This window comes from Zootoca vivipara, chromosome 3, assembly GCF_963506605.1.
Source record: "Zootoca vivipara chromosome 3, rZooViv1.1, whole genome shotgun sequence".
NCBI lineage: Eukaryota > Metazoa > Chordata > Lepidosauria > Squamata > Lacertidae > Zootoca > Zootoca vivipara.
The window spans coordinates 19,431,148-19,450,796 of record NC_083278.1 but is presented as its reverse complement, the minus strand read 5'-3'; the positions used below and the strand labels follow the sequence as shown (position 1 = coordinate 19,450,796).

Here is a 19,649-nt window from a genome sequence, read left to right as displayed (position 1 = left end):
TGCACAGTCTTAGAAATATTTTCTTGCTGGGAAAGGTTACGACAATGATGTTATTTATAAGCATGAAAATTACTGGGACAAGTACGAGACTGCACTTTTACATGCTACAGAATCAACTACCACACAAGCGTAATCACTACCTCTGATTCTAGATCAATTGAGTCAGCCATGTCACCATGTTTGCAGAAAGATTTTTATGTTTCCCCTCTAAAAATTTAAAATTATTAAAAGTGATGTTCTCACAGCATTTTGCTAGCCTGAGGCTTTGATGCCCATCAATCTTCAAAAAATCGCTTCTAAAAACCCATCCCCTCCTATGAAAAGCAGGATGTGCCAATTGGACAAAATTAATCAGTTGGTTGAGTTACCAAGACAAAAGAAGGGGGGACTAAATTAAAGCAAATTTAGGCCTCACCTGCCACATATCCTTTGGCATTAGCCCACATTATATTCTCAGTCTCTATCAAGTGGGGTATTGATTTTTGTTTTTTTTAAAGCACATATTGTAAAAACTATTTTTTTGCCAGATGGAACAAAGCTGGAGACAGAAACAGCTTCATCAGTATAACATGCATGTTACAAAGAGAGAGCTCAAAGCTTGGGCTAAAAGATGAAGGATACGAAAGAGCCAATTTCTTTTACATCAATCAATTATCAACATGATACTCAGTTGTAGGACTTCAAAAGGAAGAGATTTTCCCATTTAGTTACAGCGGGGGTGGAGATGGGAAGATGCTTGACAAGTAAGCTTTTTTCTTCAGTCTTTATAAAAAGTGCATGCTGTGTTTATGTTCTCCATAGGTGCCATATTCTAAAGATGAGAATCATTGCAGATATTTGACATCTGCTAACTTGGAGCCCTTTTCCATGAACCACAACCCCTCCCCAAATGCATACCATCTGCACTTTTTCTTTTTGGCTTAGTACTGGGTTTGTTCCCATTTTGATTGTATGAAACAAACCAGGCCCAGCAATCAATGCCTTCATGAAAATTTAATAGGGAAGATGTCCAGACTATTTTCTTCACAGATAATTGTAATCAGCTGGAAGCAGCCTGGTAGATCTCAAGTCTCAGGTAGATGCAATTGCTAATAAGTCTCACAAGGCTACAACACCACAGACAGACAGACAGACACAGACACAGACACACACACACACACACACACACAGTCCTCCCATGAGTTTAATCTATTCTTAACATATGAAGTATCTGCTAGTGAATCTCTTGAACTTCACCATCAAGATCTTAAACACAACTCCTCCAATATGAAATGTATGACTGCAATCTAATTCCCTCCACTGAAGATGTAAAATTAGAACCAGGATCATCCTCTCTACAGTTCCTCTAGATCAGATCTCATGTCATCCTCCCTTCCCAAAGCTGAAGGTGCTTAAATTCAGAATAGCAAGGCTCCCTGCTGGAGTTGCACAGACAGCCTAACAGGTGTGCAAGCTTTCCGCTGCAGGCATCTAGCTATGAAGCCTGATCTTTTGGCTGCTGGAGTACAAACCTCTCAATCTCTGAAAGGAGGTAGCGTAGGAGAGAGCACAAAATGCAAGAGAATACATAACACACAGGCTTGCTGTTGCTTTTAGACACAAGCCTAAAAGCCTTTGATAGTCCAAAGGCTGAACTCAAGACAGTAAATTTCCTAGCAAACTTAGTCTTCTTTTCAAAACACAACTAGCTTGTTTTATGTTTTATGTTTAAGAGCACACGCTTTGCCTCTTTAAAGCATGAAGTTTTCAAAACTTAAAATGACTTGACAAAAATCTCCCCCGATTGATCCCCCTTTTCTTTGCTATGCAATTCACAGGGAACAAAATAAGCCTAGTCCAAGATACTTTCCCGTTTCATAATAACAGGAACATAGCTACGAAGGTCATATCCTATTTTCCCTTCACAGAATCATAGGCAATACTTCCATTTTCAAATATTCTTTATCTGAATGTGTAAACTAAATACCTGACTGGCTTTACGTAGTTCTGAAGACATCATGTGCTCTCACCCCAGAGGGCAGCATTTTTTCATACCTTTCCTTTCCTCAAAACTTCGCATACTTAATGAATTGGACCCCAAAAGTTGGGAAAGTAAAAGGCCACTCATGCAAGGATCTTCCCCACTTCATCTCCCCCCTTTGCAAAGCCTCTCAAGATATATTTCGGGTCAATTTAGAGTATCCCCACCCCCACTCAATGCAGCCCCACCATCAGTGCACCATTAACCCTAGAGTTGCTTTTCAGGAGGCAGAAAATATTATTTGTGCAGGTAGCCTTCTACTTGTGCAACATTTGAATCCAATCCTATGTTTGTCCTTAAATCGTTTTTCTTTAACGGAGAAGTATTAACCTATATAAAGATGCTCCCACAAAAACAGGAGCAGCCTTGAACAGTTATGCATAAATAAACATTTTAGACCAATTGAAGGGAAATGTTTTAATACTGGAACACTCTATAGAGAGAGAGATTAATAATATATATGTTCGTGAACTGCTTTTCGTTAAAAATGCTCAAAGCTACTTACCGTAAAACAATACAAAAATGAAACCACAACAAAGACCACTAGCACGTTCCTCTTCCTTTTATAATCCGTAAAGGCCTATGTATATTGACAGCACTGAATAATGACAAACTGTAGCAACGTTTACCCCCCTCAGTTAAAATAAGTGAAGGCTTGCATAGTGTACACCTAGCCTCCCTGAAAACTACCAAAACACAGACAAGCTCCAGATAGATAATCAAGACATTGAACCAACCTGCCTTAGGTAGTTACCAGGCACATTTCTCTACATTTCTTCTGTAGGGGTCCCAGCTGTCACTCTCCTTTGCCTTGATTTGAATTGCTGTTGACAGCATACCAGTAAAGACTTCAATGATCAGGATCAAGTGTCTCCCAGCACTAGCAGAGGTATTTATACTGCCTCCGTAAGATATATAGTATCTACAATGAGTGGGAGTAGCTTGGGCGAATGCTCAGGCACCATGGATTTCGTCACAAATCCCTTAAGCGTTAGCTTTAGTTTTCATTTTTAAGGACGGGTAATTCTAATAACGTGGGGAAACATCTCAGTTTGTCTTGCAGAATTTTAAGAAAAAAGTTCTTACGGCCTCTTGATGGTTTGAAACGTTCTACTCAGGGGGGGGGGCTCACCCTGCCAAAAAAAAAACACCCATTAAAAATCCCCCTAGTGCCCAGGAAGTCAAAATTAGAAATGTTTGTTTTCAAAATGCTACCAAATGTAGAACACTTATTTGGCCCAAGAGTTTAATCTGGAAGTTCAAAGAAGCATTATATTGCTCCTGCAACGTAATGACAAAGTTATTTGCACAGGTAATCATATATATATAAACTACACAAAGTGTCCATGTAAATAAAACCACTGTTTTGGTAATCTCACACCTTCCACTAATCAAGATCAGGAATAACTTCTTGCGTGCTAGCCAGATTTTTTATTTTTTTTTATTAATTTGTAATAAAACTGATCAATTCCAACAAAACCTGTAGAATGTTACATGCTCATATCAACGGCATATGAAAAGAAGAATTGAGTTGGGATGCTGTCAAATAACTGAATCAGTAGAATGGCAAGATGCGTGCTACCTTCATTATGGGACTAGAACTTATAAGGATGGTTTGTGCAGTAAAGCACAGTCTGATCCCCGGAAGGCTGCCTGGAGCCCAGAGTAACCCCTAGGAATACAGAATAACTCCTGGCCATCCTTGATCCAGACTGTGCAAGTTCCTTTGTCGCTGCAGCAGTATACACACCAGAACGGGGACACTTGCACGGCTTTTGCAGAATCAAATGAGATTTGCCTCCTCTAAGCCTGTCAAACCCAAACAACTCCTGGCATGCAGACAACTGTATTGGCTTTCTCACAGCCCGATTTGTCAAAGTGCTTTACCAGAGCAAGTCTCAGTAAAGTCAACAAATCTTCCTCCATCAGTGCTGCATGAAGACTGCATTTTTAATATACTAAACTGAGCCTAAACAAACCACCCAACTGTGCATGGGTAGAAACTCAATAAATTGAGGGTGGGGTGGGGATAAGGACAAGGGAGTTTTGTTTTTATCCTAAAATGCAAGATATAATTGTTCTTGTCGTCATTTACTGAATTTGTGCATTACCCATGCCAAAGCCTTTAGATGACTTACACGTAAAAAGCAATAAATATAATTGCCTATGATCAACAATAAACCAAGCCTCCTTTCACATAGCTATACTAAAAAGGGTTCCCCATCTAAAACTACAAGAACAAAGATTCCCCATCCCCACACTCTGGTTTTTAGGAGGGTGACAAGCAGGCCGGCTGCAGACCACGCCAGTCTGTGGCAGAGGTTGGGAAGTTGGACTAAGACCTGGAAAACCAGGGTTCAAATCCCCACTCAGCCATGAAGCTCACTGAGTGACCCTGGGCAAATCACAGTCTTTTTCAGTCCAACCTGCCTCACAAGGTTTGCTGTGAGGATAAAAGCGGAGGAAGAGCTCCCTGGAGGAAAGATGTCCCGAACCCCTGGCCTACCTTGCGGCAAAGTCAGTACATCAAGTCCTCAGTCCAGGGTGAATCCACATGTCCAAAGTGAAGTACAGCCCTACAGAGATACTGGAACTGCCACAGTGAGGCCCATCAACATGGGCAGTACAGCAGACACAGCACCTCAGCTCTGTTGTCCTTTTACTTTTCATGCTGATTGCATGTGACCCTCACCTGCTCCAAGCCTACTCCAGCTGAAGAATCGCACACCTCCTCCCAGAGCTAGCGAGCCCCACCTGCCCAGCTTACTAGTGAGCCCAGCTGTGGGCCCCTGCCTCCTAGAGTGTCCAGCCTGTTGCTCCCTACGCCTCGGGTTGCCAGACTCGAGAGCAGGGCAATTAAATAATAGAGAGCAGGGCAATTAAAGGCACAGAAGTCCTGTCCTCTATTAATAGTCTGGCAACCCTACCTACGCCCCAGAGCCCGCCATGTTCGTGGAGACAGGGGCTCCTCTGGCTCTGGTAATGCGTCCTGCTGCTCTGGTTCCTGTGCACTGAACCCCTTCTCATCATCCTCCGTCTCCCCATGAGTACTTCCTACGCCAACCTCTCCTTCCCCATCCCCAATTTGCCCTGATGTGTCCTGTTACACCCCTCTTCCTCCTCCCCATTGTCCTGCCAGTTCATGACAAAAGATTACTGGCTTGAAGATCATAGAATCATAGATCTGTAGAGTCGGAAGGGACCCCAAGGGTCATCTAGTCCAACGCCCTGCAATGCAGGAGGAATATTTTGTCCCTGACATCAACGGTCTATCCAGCTACATACATGTAACAAATAAAGTATAATAAAATATTAAAACTATCTGTCATCGGGCTCAGGCATGGTTTGGCAGCCCCAGCCAGGGGAGGAGTAAGGAGAAAAGGCGGAGGGGAGAAGTGGGCTTAAATGCTGGCATCTAAGGAGGCAGGTTCTCCCCTTGCAACTCTACAAGTTGGAGGGGAGGAAGCAGGTCTGCAGCTCTCCCTTCTATTTCTCTTGCAGGGAGCAGAGCCTCTTGCAGAGGGGGAAGGATGTTGACCAGCTGAGTAGGAGGAGGTGGCAGCAGAGCTGGAGTTAAAGAGGCAGGACACAGCGCTGTCACTGAGAACCAGGTGCTTCCTCCGTAGATGAGACCAAGCTAGAGATGGGAAGACCTGTGGGGGGGGGAACCTGGGAAAATGGGGGGGCAGGTTTCCCCCCCCCCCAAAGCTGTTTCTTTTCTGGATTTTTTTTTAAAAGTGTGTGGAATATTCAAACTATATCAAACTGTTCCCCCCCCCCCAATATTTTTTTCTGGGGTGGAAAACGGCTTTGGGGAAAAAACAGAAAAAACCTTTTCCCCCCCCCGCCCATTTTTCCAGGCCTTCCCATCTCTAGACCAGACACACCAGCGCAGACAGAACACAAGCTTGCACATAAGAAAGTTCTGCGAGTGAGCTTGCCCCACCACGTCTTTAAAAGCTTAGCAAGAGGGGTGTGGCAACTGTTGGGACATCTTTGCTGCTTCAGTTCAGTTCTGCATCTCTCCGATACTCTCAAGTAAGAGCTGCTGTTGTGTTTCGATACAGAAGCATGACATTAACATACAGTTGACACAATCACAGTGATTAATGCAGGTTTCATACTGCGGGAAGGATTGGAAAAAACCGAACTTCCAGCTTTACAGTTAATGGTGTTTGATCTGTTAGGGTTATTGACTTGTAGTGAGCGTAGGTGAGTCTGGCTGACAGTTTCTCTCTCTCTCTCTCTCACACACACACACACACACACAGAAATACACACACCCCACACTTAAGATTTGTATTAGCATACTGTACCAAGAATTCATTCCTCTAAAATTATCAAGCTGAAGCCCAAACAGATGTCAACATGCCAAAAAAATGAGTGTAGTTAAACACAAATCCTGGTTACCTGGATTAATGACTAGGAGCCTGGTTAGCCCAGGTATTAGAAAAATGTCACTGGGCAATTAAAGTTTTAACTGATGGTTACTGCGTATGTATGTAGACTCAGAGCTAACAGCACATTTCCTACCTCCAGCATTAAATAACTATTATAGTACAATAACCATTTAACTTTCAACTGAGTACCACAGAATTCTTTTGTGTGCTCATCCCCTGTGGGGAAAACACCCCTTCCTTTCGACAACTTTGTTAGCGGTCAGTAAACCTTTTCAGCTAAAAGAGGCAGCCACCCACTGTGCTAAAGGGGAGCTTCCTTGGAAATGTTTGTCTTTCACCAGGAGACAACAAACCCACACCTCCCACTTGGGTATCACAGTTCACCAAGATGGAAGGAGGAGGTCTCGTATTTCCCTCAATTTCTGACAATTGTGGAAACCAGTTTTGAATTGAAGGGGGTGGGGAAAGCTGATGGTTTGATTTCTGCATCTGGTAAATTGTGGTAGCACTGCTCCCAAACGTTGACTTTACTGCCTACATGTCTTATTATAAAGCCAAAGACTTTGTGCTGTTGCAGTTATGTAAAAGTTGTTGTTGTTGTTGTTGTTGTTGTTTAGTCGTGTCCGACTCTTCGTGACTCCATGGACCAGAGCACGCCAGGCACTCCTGTCTTGCACTGCCTCCCGCAGTTTGGTCAAACTCACGTTCGTAGCTTCGAGAACACTGTCCAACCATCTCATCCACTGTCGTCCCCTTCTCCTTGTGCCCTCCATCTTTCCCAACATCAGGGTCTTTTCCAGGGAGTCTTCTCTTCTCATGAGGTGGCCAAAGTATTGGAGCCTCAGCTTCAGGATCTGTCCTTCCAGTGAGTACTCGGGGCTGATTTCCTTCAGAATGGATAGGTTTGATCTTCTTGACCATATTCAAATTGTGAACAAGTAGACCAACAGATCTTAATGCTTTTAAACATTACGCTTGGTGCACATTAGGAAGAAAATATGAGTGGCAAGTCAGAAACACATCACCGTGAAGTTAAAACACTACTTTTTGAACTCACATCAAGTACAAGAGTTGCCATACATCTGGGAAAATCCGGGCATATGGCATGTCGGCACCATGTCGGCAGTGTCTTTTTTGGCAATTTCCCTTAAAAATAGCTCAAAAACTTTTCTTTTCTTTTTTGCAAATTTGCCAAGAAAAGCTCAACAACTTTTCTGTCTGGATTTTCACGTTTGAAAATATGGCAACACTAGAGCATACAAACACACAATCACATTCACAGCTCTTATAAAGTACATTAGTAGTTAAAATAAGAAACAGATACGGTCAGTATAGATGTGGGGCAGCTGCTGAAGATGACTCTGAAACATCATCTAAGTTCAAAATGCAGCATACAATTTACTGGCTGTGGTTCTCTTTCGAACTGGTATACAACAGCTGCCTTGGCTGTAAGTTCTCTTCCATGCCCAAGGTGCTCTTGTTTGCTTTTAAAGCCCTAAACAACTTAGACCCAGATATCAGAGAGGCTGCCTCCTTCCCTATAGAATCTCTTGGCTGTTAAGATCAGCAAAGAGGAGGACTCTCTTGCTGGTTCTGCTGCCCTTAGAACAGGCACCCCCAAACTGCGGCCCTCCAGATGTTTTGGCCTACAACTCCCATGATCCCTAGCTAACAGGACCAGTGGTCAGGGAAGATGGGAATTGTAGTCCAAAACATCTGGAGGGCCGAAGTTTTGGGGTGCCTGCCTTAGAAGCTTCCTTTGAGGTGTGGCCCAGAAGACAGGCTTCTCTTCGGCAGCTGCTAAATTGTGGGATTCCCTTACAACAGAGATGTGCCTGGCACCTTTGCTATACAACTTTCAGCAAATGCTCTGGCCTTCAGCATCTGAGCTTGGCGTTTTCCGGCGCCACCTTATTCTTATGGCTGAAATTGGGTTTTAAATCTGAATTTCAAACTGTGGTAACCCGCCCTGGCACCTGCTGGTGAAGGGAGAGAAAAGAATTTAAGCATCGCCATCTCCCCACAGCGGCCCCTTTTAAGCCAAAAGCAGCCTTAAGAAGACAAGAGTTTTGGGTGGAGGTTGTAGTGGGTAGGAAGTTATGGGGGAGGCAGTATTTGGGAAGATGCTGGTTAGCCTTTTCCTTTGACTGCTTGTCAGTATCTCTCTGACACCTACCCATCCCATGAAAAAAGCCATGCCTCATCTGCACATAATGGTAAATTGTGACCGTAAGCCAGGCATCCCCAAACTTCGGCCCTCCAGATGTTTTGGCCTACAATTCCCATCATCCCTGACCACTGGTCCTGTTATCTAGGGATCATGGGAGTTGTAGGCTAAAACATCTGGAGGGCCGCAGTTTGGGGATGCCTGCCGTAAGCACATCATACTTCACCATGAACAAGCACATGTGGTTTGCTTCTCACAAATAAACCACAATCGGTAAGGCAAGAACAAACCTTGGCTTCAACTCATGGTTTGCTTAGAGAGAAAACCGTGAGCGTTAGGTCACAATTAATGCAAGGCAACCGTGGTTTGTTTCCCAGATCTGGAAAGGGAGAAAGGGAGAAGTGGAACGCTTTGGTTATTATGGCTAATTGTTACATGATATCTGGCAGATACAAATATTTGGCCAAAATAACAGAATTCAACACTTAAAAGAGAACAGACCAGATTACTGATCTAATCAGCAACCTCTGCATTCTTAGTTCCCTTGTTACTAAGCTATAGCAGTCCTGAGATGTTATATAAAGATGTTACACATCTCATTTCCTACTAAATAAAGCTTAAAAGCAACGTTATTGGCAATTGCTATTAAGCCTTCAAAAATCATTCAGACAATTATTTTCTTAATTAAAAATAAGTTTACGAGATTGGCTATCCCAAACTTTTTATATGAATGATTAAGCAGTGGAGGACTTTTTTAAGCAGATGGAGCATAGAGCTTTCCACACAATGTTTGGGTTGAAAAAGGAGAATTTTGGAAGCGAGCTTTTTAGACTTATTTTGTCACAAGTTATTTATACCAACTACTGACTGGAAGATTTGCCTTATGTTAGAGATGGCTCTCAACAACATGAGTCACTATTCAGTGCTACTGAAAAACATGATGTACCACTGTTCTCCTCTGACTACTCTAGAGGCTACCCTGTTTGTTGCCAAGCACAGTGTTAAATGTAGGTGAATCAATTTACATCCATAGCCTGCTACCCAAGGCTCAAAAGCAGGAAAGATTTCCTATGAGACTGGGCACAAGTTTATTTCTGTGCTAGAGATGGGGAACTGGAACCGAGACAGAGATTTGCCCCAGGAGCTATTAAGTACAGATTTGGGATCTGAACCAGAGCTTCCAGACACAATGCAAACATGAGGCCTTGGAGCATTGATGTGGAACAGATTAAGAATTCCACCTAAGACAAGCGCTAAAATTTATGATGTCCAGATGCTGTGCTGTATAACACTCTAAGAAATCAGCTTCTGGAATCATCTGACAGAACCTGATGGTTCCCTGACCCCAAGGAGCATGCCTGGTTTATAGCGCTAGAGAAATACTGGCAAATGCTGTTTTTAAGGACACTTGCAAACAAGGCAGTTGCTTGCACATGGCCAAAAAAAAGGAGGAAACATATCGCTAAAAACACACAGATGAGAACACAGATTTCCATAAAATTAACTGCTCTTATCAGGTGTTTGCTAGTGTTTTACATCGTTTAATTTGACCTTATTAGGGTGTCAATGTACTACTATATTCTGTTTCAATCATTTTACTGGAAACTGCTCCAGGATTGCAATGTGACGAAGGGAAGTTTGTAAATGAGATAAACAAACACAAACTAATATATGTACAGATGTGGATTAATTCTGTTTAAAAATAAATTTTATTAGAGTTAGGAAAAAACGGATTATCTTTGTATCAAAATTAAAACGTTAATCTGAATAAAAACACAGAGCAAAAAGAAAAAACAGAGAAATGGAGAAGGACAGAGAGAGAAGGGATAAAGGGAAGAAGGGAAGAAAGAGAAAGAGAAAAAAACATAGAAGTTAAGAAAATAAAAAACTTCTGATTCTTTGCTGTTGTCAGTATATAAACATTATCCAACTCAGCTACTCTTAATATAACACCCAATAAAACTACTTTCTATAAACCAACATTATCTTCAATCCTCAAAACCAAATGTCATTTTTCACACAAAAAGTCTATGAGAGGTTTCCAATCTTCAGTAAATGTTAGCAATGACTTTCCTCTGATTAAACATGTCAATTTCACCCTCTCAGCTAAGTCCATTAATTTTAACAACCAATCCGCCATAGTTGGTAATGATATGTCTTTCCACCTTTGTGCTTATAAAAGTCTCACCACCATAATCATGTATTAGAACCAAGTTCCATAGCCTTTTTTCTAATTGTTTATCCATGTAAGGTAAAGGTAGGTCCAGTCACGGACGACTCTGGGGTTGTGGCGCTCATCTCGCTCTATAGGCCGAGGGAGCCGGCGTTTGCCCGCAGACAGCTTCCGGGTCATGTGGCCAGCATGACTAAGCCGCTTCTGGCGAACCAGAGCAGCACACGGAAATGCCGTTTACCTTCCCGCCGGAGCGGGACCTATTTATCTAGTTGCACTTTGACGTCCTTTCGAACTGCTAGGTGGGCAGGAGCTGGGACCGAGCAACAGGAGCTCACCCCATCACGGGGATTCAAACCGCCGACCTTCCAATTGGCAAGCCCTAGGCTCAGTGGTTTAAACCGCAGTGCCACCTGCGTCCCTGTATATCCATACAGCCTAGAGTTTACCAGAGTGTAGACAACAGAAACTAGGCATTCCCTGTCCAGGCAGGGTTGTAGCTGATAGGAGGTGTTCTGCACCACTAAGTTCACTTGTGCCTCCACAGGCAGACATACAGCCAGAAGTACCCCGAAACCGTGCACCTGCTCCTTTAGAGAGATTGCAACCCCATTCAGAAGAGGTTGAACTAAACAGAAACAGTGCCCCAGTCTAATCTGGATTGAGCTTCAGTTTATTGGCTCTCATTATGGAAGCCTAACATTGGTCTGGTACATCCTATGCCACACCTCCTGGAGTACAGGAAGAATTGAGTTCCATGTCCTCAGCATATTGATAACAACACACTGTAAATCCTTAGATGACACCACTCAGCAGCTTTATGTAGGTGTTCAAGCAGCATGGAGGATAAATCTGACCCCACATTCGAGGATCCAAGAACCTGAGCATCCTCTTCCAGGTACCACCCTCTGGAGACAGCCATCCAAGTAAGACTGGGACTTATAGGAGCCAACTCCTAGGGGCTAAGATCCCATTTCCTCCCCTGAATAAAATATTTGAGGGGGCTGCCCCCCTCCAAGTTGATGGGGGGGGGTTGCCATTCAAATGGTGTGCATGTGGGGTGGGGCTTACCTGGGGCCTCACAATATGTTATTCAAGTTTTCACACTTGCTGGGACTACTCTGAAGCAGCACTACCCTAATTGCAGACCAGAATCCCCACTTTGTAAGCAGTTTTGCACTAAAAACATAGTCCACAATGCACCCTTTGCAAGCCCAAGTATAGCAGTGTGGAGAAAAGGTGCCAATGAAGCACAATGTGTGGTAAAGTATATTGTTTTCTTCTATATTTTCAGCACTTGATTTGAGGGTGGAGGAAGAAGAAAGAAGGTAGTGGGCAGACTACAGCAGCATGCATTGCTAAATGAGGAACATGAAGAATTAAAAAGAATGCAACTCACTCACATGCAACACTACATAGCAAGAAGATGTTTTTCTCCTTTAAAGAACTACTGAGTCCCAATGTTTAAAGAGCTCAGAAATGCTCAGATGAAATTATTCTTTTACAGGGTCCTTATTTGGATGGCAGCCATATGAAAACACATACATCAGAGTTACTCCTATTTATTTCTGAAACAGATAAATCAAGGAGGCACCTAGTTGATCTGCCACATGGTGCTAGCAAAAGGAAGTAATTTGATGGAAACAGAAGCAGAAATATAACAGAATCTTCGCTCATAGCATCAGAGGTGGTGTACATTTGATTCTACATAAAAAGCAACCAACTCTCACCTCATTTAACTGATGACAACTCTTCTGTTCAGTGTTAAATAATTCTGCCACGGACAGCAAGAAGAATATATAGTGGGCTTCTAAGCCTACTGAAAACCTAGAATCTTGCACAACTACTGTCAAAACAGAGCCCAAACCATGAAGACGGCAACTGTTTTACAGTAGCATAAACCCTTCATTTTAGCTCCTTCAAATGCTGATTCTGTATTAGGAGTAGACAGGGCTTTATCTTAGAATGCTATAAACATAAACACCACGAACTACATGCACTTTGCCAATTCTACACTGATAAATTAAATATACAGCCAATCAACCATTTATTTTTGGATATTAGAGGCAATTCCAATATTCAAATTTAGCTCTTGAAGATTTTCTCTTGGTGGGAATGTAAAAAGAAGTTCTGAGTAGGCTTATGACCAGGGAAGTGGAAGATTACAATCTCGCTAAGATCCTCCTACATAAATAATGCTGCCAAAAGGGGGGAGGGAAATCTGCCTCTTCCATTATAAAGAGTGAGTGTGTAGGAAGGTGCTAAAGGGCTTAAGAAAGATTAAAATATTTGTGTATAAAGGATTTAAGAAGCTGTACACAGCATTTAATGGCGTTCATCACAGACTTTTAACAGCCAATGCCTCCCTTTTGGAAAACAAGCTCTCTTAAGTAGCTGCTTAAGCTTATAGAACACACTATATATTTTTTCATCTAAAAGTTGAAATTTCACTCAAAGCAAGGTAAGGTAGATTTCTGAATTCAAAGCAAAGGTAGGCAAAACCCTTCAAGATTCATCATGAACACAATCTGTCCTCTCAGTAGCCTTCAACTCTTCCTCTCTTCAAACACTACATGAACTCAGAAACAGTGACTAAAAACAATTTACCTTTCAATAATTCATGTCTCCACAGCCACGTCTAACTTTGCACCAAAGTTCATTCATAGTGCAAGTCGGATTTAGCTGATTCAAGCAGCATTTTAAACACTCCTACAAAGAACTGCTGGTCAAAGGAGGTTGACAGGAAATACAGGAACAGCTGTCTTTGTAGGGAAGCTTCCGAGGTGCATCATCATGTGTCAGAACTGTTCCCAACCTCAAAAACCTACGGCCAAATAGACCCATCAACAGAAATCTCCCGCTGCCAAATTGCAACTGTTTTTTGCAGAAGAGAATATTCTGATTTTTAAATTGTACATTCATGCTTATACAACCAAGTGGGTGGATGTGTGTGAATTTTGCATTCAAAGGGATGGATGGCACAAGCTGTCACAAGGCAACCATGTAAGCCAACATTTCAAAAAGGCTAGACCAAAGGGTCCACCTGCACTACAAAATGGCACAAATTAAGGGGCAAATTATGAGAGTTCATAGGGAGCAGCGTAATCAACTAAAGTCTGTAGCTGGATACAATCCTAAGTCATATTCAGACTAGGCCCACTGAACACCAATCAAGTCTATTAATTTCAATGGGTCTGCTCAAAGTATGACTTGCTTGGATATGTCCTGTATATTTAAAGAGATGGCACTCCAGAGTCACAGTGGTCCTCCCTCTAAAAGTGCATGTATTCAGTCAGAGGCTCTTTGATACCTCTAGGTCACTTGAGGACCAAGCCAGGAATGCTTTTTACCACTTCCAGAGAGCACACTGGCTACAACCACAGTCAACCACAGTCAACAGCCTGACCACATTAGTTTACGCCAGGCATCCCCAAACTTCAGCCCTCCAGATGTTTTGGACTACAATTCCCACCATCCCTGACCACTGGTCCTGTTAGCTAGGGATCATGGGAGTTGTAGGCCAAAACATCTGGAGGGCCGCAGTTTGGGGGTGCCTGGTTTACGCATTAGTAACCTCAATGCATTAGTAACCTCAAGACATGGGTGGCGCTGTGGTCTAAACCACTGAGCCCAGGGCTTGCCGATCAGAAGGTCGGCGGTTCAAATCCCTGCGGCGGGGTGAGCTCCCGTTGCTCGGTCCCTGCTCCTGCCAACCTAGCAGTTCGAAAGCATGTCAAAAGTCCAAGGAGATAAATAGGTACCGCTCCGGCGGGAAGGTAAATGGCGTTTCCGTGTGCTGCTCTGGTTCGCCAGAAGTGGCTTAGTCATGTTGGGCACATGACCCAGAAGCTGTACGCCAGCTCCCTCGGACAGTAAAGCGACTTAAATTAAGAGTTTGGTGGTGCAGACCTGATCAGTTTCCTCAATAGGCAACCCCTGGGAAGCCTCATGCAAGAGCAGGATATTGTATTTTTCCATCTATAAGATGCCCTCATGTATATTTTGGGGGACTCCAATTTAAGAAAATGGGGGAAGATCTATCCATGTAGAAGACACACCCAAATTTTGGACATTATTTTTAGGGGGGGAACCTAAATTACAGAAAAAAATACGGTAATTTAAAAATCAGTGGTAGAGAATATAGGCTTGGTATGCAAATAATTCCACACTCAAATTCACACATCCTTGCTTTATGTTTTTAAGCTCAGGTAAAAGGGCTGAAATGAATCTCAACTCAAAGCCTTGAAGGGAGACAATACTGCCTCACCAAGTCTGACTATAAGGCAGTTTCATATATTCATAAAAATTGCTTTCCTTGGGGAAAAAATGTTTGCTTTCCTTTGAAGGTTTTCATAACACACAATGCAGTGTTTACATATAAGAGTAAAGAGAGTCACAGGGTACTGTTTCCACAAAAATTCCATTAATAGCTCAGTAAGAAAAGTGTCTGGTGTGTGGTGCTGAATATGTATAAGTTATTTCTAATCCCAAAACAAGACCAAAAGTTTCTGAAATAGCTCATGGGAATAATAGACTGTTTAGTAATACGAACAGAGTAAAATTCATTTCTGATCCCTTCTAGCTGAAGGCATAGTTCTCACTGCTACCTCAATGTAATTCATGTTTTATTATTAACTTTCAGAATCTCAATTTGTTTTGTTTGTAATAACTGTTATTTTGATAGTTTGGGTGAAATCTCAACATTGTTGGGAAAGAGAGCACATGGGCACTCTGACCTTTAAAGCAATGCTCTTTTTGACATTATAATTTATTTTCTAGTGACATGAGATAATCTCTTGAGTTTCAGTTGGAGGGGAGAAGGAGGGGGCAGTGTTCCAGTAAAAAGCACACACTGATCAATAATGTTTTCTTAAAATATATTAGCTTTAATTGAAATCATTTATCACCAGGAGTTTCAGGCTGCACACTAAATGAGATACTGCAGAGTTTTTCTATGAAAGTATGATCTGTCTTTCTTGAAGTAGCTTTAAAATGCCTGTCAAATGTGTACAACAAATTGCTTGACAGCTCAAATAAAGGAAATGAAATAATCTATGGGCTAATTCACACAACATTGATCCAGCCAAGGGTAGTCTCCGAGTCACAGCAGACTGAACCGAAGCTTCCCCCATAAAAACGTAACAGATGACTCAGGCACTTCATTTAAGACTTGGTTCACATGACACCTCCTCCTCTTTGGAGGAATCATAAGAGCTGGAAGGCATACTGTATCGGTCAAACAAGCAGGTATACGCACTGAATGTATGGCTCACCCACTGCCTGGCTTACGTATCTATGCCCATGATCATCCCCTCAGTCAGGCAAGTTTAAAAATAAGCAGCAGAGATTTTAAAGCTCTATAGTAGTAGGATGGAAACCATTCAGATGGTTTTTAGCCTCTCCTAGTGAAAATAATGCAGAGGTGTGGCTCGTCTCCCAATAGGACACCATTCTAAGCAGTTTAGAGAAGGACTGTGTCAGCTTAATAACCAGAGAGATGAATGAGCCTTTGCCTGAGCACACAGCCTGTTGGTTGCTTCCTTTGACATGAACCTGAATGCAATATGGGAGTCTCTAATTACCCATCCTTTCAATTTCATCCGAACCAGGAAGCACAAGAAACTATCCAAAACCAGCTCTCAAGCTGTTTAGAATCCTGACTTGTTCAGAGGTTAGTAGATATCGTTTCTTATTTCGGACAGAAGCAGAAAACTGTTATAGACTTACTGGTTGAATCAGATCTCAAAAGGGAGCAGGAATTGGGCTATATGTGCGTCATTCATATTTCTACTGAGATGGTCTGAATGGTACTAATATGCCGAGTGTGGATTTTCCTTCATTCTTTCCTGAAAAGAGGAAGGAGACAGGAAATTTTGCTGAGGGAGCTCTCCACTAAGCTCTCTTTCCTCTTCCTCCAGGGCAGTCATCCCCAAACTCGGCCCTCCAGATGTTTTTGGGACTACAACTCCCATCATCCCTAGATAACAGGATCAGTGGTCAGGGGTGATGGGAATTGTAGTCCCAAAACATCTGGAGGGCCGAGTTTGGGGATCCCTGCTCCAGGGAAACATTCCAACAGCACTGATTGGCTGGTGGGGATGTTGGTGCGCCAGTTTGATAGCTATTGTGCAGTGTGATTCTAGATATGTTCACAAAAAGTCTATGGGACTATGAGTTCCCGCTGAAAAAGGAAAGCTCTTCGGCTTACTCCCCAATAATTGTTTCAGGTTCATAGTCACGGAGGAACAGTTGCAGGAACACAGTGAAGCTAACTAGATTGAAAGTTGCTTCGATGATAGAGAAGTACTAGGAATGCTGATATTCTAAAGGTCGAAGTGCTGGACACCCCACACGGCTCCTTATAGCCCTTTTAATACAATTCAGAAAAAAGGATAGATGTGCTCAAGCCTCTTTGAGATCAGTGGGGCTTCAATGTACAGTTAAGCTCTTTAAATCTCATGGTGTTCAATGGGGATTTAGTACACCAGTCATTTTCTGGATTGTACTGATGGTTAAATAGAGTTCACTCTTTTAGGGAGACTGCTCTTTTTTTTAAGGGTTAGTGCATGTGCTAGATAAAACTTTGAGAGAATTTGGCAAAATGCCTATGAAAGAAGGTGAGAAACGAGGTTGTTATACTAGCAACACAGATGGACTGGAAGACATATGGGAAAGGTAGCTTTTTAAAGTTATTTTCCTCAAAAACAAAGGATTTGCCAGATCTTTTATTAGCATAAAAGCTTTTAAAGTAAGGAGAGGAAAATATTTTTAAAGGATTTTTTTAAAACACACACACACACACACACACACACACACACACACACACACACAAAAATCATACCAATCTTGGGGGGGGGGGACATTGAAAGCTTATTCTCCACTCATTATTATTTCTGGCTTTTGTGAAAGCATGTTACATTTGCAAATAATGGCATGTTTCGAATATCTGTTCCCAAGATCTGGTTCTAGTCCTAAAGCTCAACTGCGCAGGGTCAAAGCATCCTAGCAACCTTACTGTATCTCACCTTTTATTTTCAAGCAGCAATTTAGATTCCCACAAGGTAATTTTGATAAAAGCATCTCATTTTGTTGCACAATATTAGAAACCTTTTTTAAAAAGAAAAGAAAAAATAAAAGCAGGACAGAGATAACTGGCATCCCAATCAAACAAATGTTCTTTCTGAACCACTTAAAAAACTTAAGAGGGAGAACATTAAAACAGACACTTTGCAGAAGTTACGACGCCTTCCTGTAACACCTTTTTCTTTCAAGTGCTTTTTGCTTACTAAGCTACGGAAAGAGACGCACTGTTGAGACTTTCCTGAAATATGCTTTTAATAACCTCACCGATTCAATTGTTCAGTACGCGAGCCTCTTAATACTACATGGGCAGTTGCTGTTTCACTGATAGCACCCTAGGTATCTCACATAACTTCCCCAAGGTAATACACAATTGCATCACAGCTTTAAGTTCCAGTACTCGTTTGTTCCTACCCTGACTACAGACTTCAGATTTCTAGCAGTGCATCGGAACCTAATGTCTGCTTCAGGAAGGGGAAAGAAAAGAAGATAACCCACCCTCTGAATATACATAAGGGTTTGGTGGATTCTGTTTCAGTGTATCTGACGAAGTGTGCATGCACACGAAAGCTCATACCAAAATAAAAACTTAGTTGGTCTTTAAGGTGCTACTGAAGGATTGTTTATATTTTGCTTCGACTCAGACCAACACGGCTACCTACCTGTAACTATCCTTTACTTTATATACACTCTGCTTTTTTTAAAAAAAGGGGGGGGAGCTTACCTTACAGTTCCCAGAATCTGTATTTAAATCAATCTCTTGCAATCAGAAGTAACCACAAGATTCAAACTCCTTAAAGCAAGGGGGTCTATGAAACCAAGCCACCTAGGGGGGGAAAGAAGAAAATGTAAATTTCTGAAAATGAAATCCAACTGAAATAAATAAATAAACAAACAAACAAATTCATGTTAGCAGAAGTTTCATATACAATGCTTAATTTGAGCTTGTTTGGGGGTTCTAGCAGGGGAGCGCAGCTATTGTATACCCTTGACCGAACAACGGTACACTCCTCCTATATGGGATGGTCGTCCTCTTCGACCGAGCGCACAGCTTCGGAAGGGATGCACATGGAGCGGTGAGGGAGGAAGGGGACACCCGCCTAGCCAACCAGATCAGCCGAATCAACCCTGGCAATCAGTGGGGTGACAGATGTCACAGCCAGATCGCCCTCACATTGGCTCAATTTGAAGGACAATGATTCTTCCCACAAGAGAAACAAAAATATGTACACCAAGAGCCAAACAGGTTGTTTGGTTGCCTCCATTACTAAAACAGAACTAAATCTGGCAACAATGTGCAGTGCTGTAATATCGCTAACGACAGTATTTTTACCAAAACTTTGGGCTGGATGAAAGCTCATTCACGCATTTAGCCAGAATGGAGTGGTAAATCTTTTTGCTGGGTCTTACCATTTTAGTACAGCGGCAGGGAGAATTCAAACAACCCTACCACCTGCAGGCTGAAATGATACAGCCCACAAAAAGTGAGGTTTACTCTTTACTGTTTTGATTCCACTGGCAGATTTTGAGCAGGATAGCAAGCTGTTTCCTTCAAAAGGTGTAAAAACACCCTTAAAATACTACCTGAAACCCAAGGTGGTATTGAAACACATATGACATAGTGTTCAAGAACAGCATGAGAAGGAATCTATGCATAATAAAAGGGGGAAAACTACAATAATAAACTTTCGCTCTTAAGGAAACATGCTAAAGTCACAGTTCAATGGGTAATATTCACCAAATTTTTAAATACAAAGTAAACCTATTGAAATTGATTAATTTCACTGCGTATACTGTGAGTAAACCTGA

General features: G+C 42.2%; 1 protein-coding gene across 3 annotated transcripts in view; it reads right to left on the bottom strand.

Annotated features, from left to right (window-relative positions):
- Positions 1-19,649, bottom strand: part of KLHL29 (kelch like family member 29) — a 391,592-nt gene that overhangs the window by 320,856 nt on the left and 51,087 nt on the right. For 2 of the 3 annotated variants that reach the window (XM_060272443.1, XM_060272445.1), the window contains exon 2: positions 18,565-18,666. The exons of the other annotated variant lie outside the window; for it this stretch is intronic. The gene's annotated coding sequence lies outside the window, so the exon portion shown is untranslated. The remainder of the gene's footprint in view (positions 1-18,564; positions 18,667-19,649) is intronic. 3 annotated transcript variants of the gene reach the window in all.